This window comes from Myodes glareolus, chromosome 1 (assembly GCF_982192425.1).
Source record: "Myodes glareolus chromosome 1, mMyoGla1.1, whole genome shotgun sequence".
Taxonomy (NCBI): Eukaryota; Metazoa; Chordata; class Mammalia; order Rodentia; family Cricetidae; genus Myodes; species Myodes glareolus.
In genome coordinates, this window is record NC_142026.1 from 68302777 (window position 1) to 68304653 (window position 1877).

At 41.9% G+C, this 1877-nt stretch overlaps 1 non-coding gene across 1 annotated transcript; it reads left to right on the top strand.

Annotated features, from left to right (window-relative positions):
- On the top strand, positions 1-107 carry LOC125396028 (U6 spliceosomal RNA). The gene has a single exon (XR_015734859.1). It is a non-coding gene; the product is annotated as a U6 spliceosomal RNA (small nuclear RNA).
- Positions 108-1877: the final 1770 nt, after the last annotated feature.

Below are 1877 nucleotides of genomic sequence, written 5' to 3' on the forward strand. Positions count from 1 at the left end.
GTTCTCGCTTCGGCAGCACATGTACTAAAATTGGAACGATACAGAGAAGATTAGCATGGCCCCTGCGCAAGGATGACACACAAATTCGTGAAGCGTTCCATATTTTTTATCCTCCTGGATATTGGAAGTAGACAAGATTGCCAGGCAACCTTGGGTGCACGGGGGCGGGGCGGGGGGGTTGGGGGGTGGAAGGAAGGGGAGATGTTTAGAAAGAAGGGAGTAGGAGAGGATTGGGGAAAGCTTGGGGGAATGGGATGGGGGGAGGGAGGTAGGATGGATATGGGAGCAGGGAAGTATATATCTCAACTATGGGAGCCATTTTAAGGTTTGCAAGAGACTTGATTCTAGAGGGGTTCCCAGGTCCAAGGAGAGAGCCCCAGATTGTTCCCTGGACAGCAGAGGAGAGGGGGCCTGAACTGACCTTGGCCCATAACCATACTGACGAATATTTTGCATATCACCATAGAACCTTCATCCTATGATGGATGGAGATTGAGACAGAGACCCACATTGGAACACTGGACTTAACTCCCTAGGTCCAAATGAGAAGCAGAAGGAGGGAGAACGTGAGCAAGGAAGTCAGGATCAGAGGGAACCTTCATCCGACGATGGATGGAGATTGAGACAGGGACCCACGTTGGAGCACTGGACTGAGCCCCCAAGGTCCAAATGAGGAGCAGAAGGAGGGAGAACATGAACAAGGAAGTCAGGACCACGAGGGCTGCATTCACCCACTGATATAAGGGGACTGATCTAATGAGAGCTCACCAAGGCCAGCTGGACTGGGACTGAACGAGCATGCGATCAAACCGGATTCTCTGAATGTGGCTGACAAAGGGACTGTCTGAGAAGCCATTGATAATGGCACTGGGACTTGTTTCCTCTGCATGTACTGGCTTTTTGGGATCCTAGTCTGTTTGATGCTCAGCTTCCTAGACCTGGAGGGAGGGGGGAGGAACTTGAATTTCCCACAGGGCAGGAAACCCTGACTGCTCTTAGGACTGGAGAGGGAGTAGGAGAGGGAGTGTGGGGAGTGGAAGGGTAGTGGGAGGAGGGGTGGAAGTGGAAATTTTTATAAATTAATAAAAAAAAATAAAAGACATCCAAATGTTTGTGAACCTGAATCTAATGACCGGAGCTCAGAGAAAAATTACAAGTATAAAATTTATAATTACCAAAGACTAATTTTTTTAACAAAATAAACATATATATATATATATTTTAAAAAAATAACCATGACCCTTTAACAAGACAAAGCTTTTTAAAACCAGAATTAACCGTTAAACAGTTAGGTACAAAAAATTATAGCAAACATCTTTTGGCCTTTTAAAAAACCTCTATTAAAAACCTTTTTAAACAATGTGTAAATTTTTATCAATGTCTTTTTTGTGATTTTATTTAGCAGAACATTGCATAAAACAAAAGCAGAAATATGCATCTTAATAAAAGGTGATAAGTATTTGTAACCCATATATTTTTTTTCCTGTGGAAACAAAAGCATTTTTAAACATAATGTATCTTTTGACATTTATTTTAAAATCAACATTTTTTAAAGTTACAGGTTGGTATAGTTGAAATCTTCTTATAAGCAGTATCAGGACAGGAAAGCGTTAAGATGGGAATCTGCTGGTCAGTAGAAGAGACCTTGAGTGTTATCATACTGAAGAACTTGGTTCAGAAAAGAAAAGAGGGGGCAACAGCAGTGGCTACAGAGAGTGTCCTTGGCTGTCAATGTTTTTTTCAAAAAAAAAGTTTTTTGTTAACTTTTTTGACCATGATCTCGGATATTTTTTTTTTTTTTTTAGTTTATATTTGCACAGTTTTTTAATTGCTAGCGGTCAATTCTCTGCCACCTGCATGTAGGTCCCTCTCTCCTG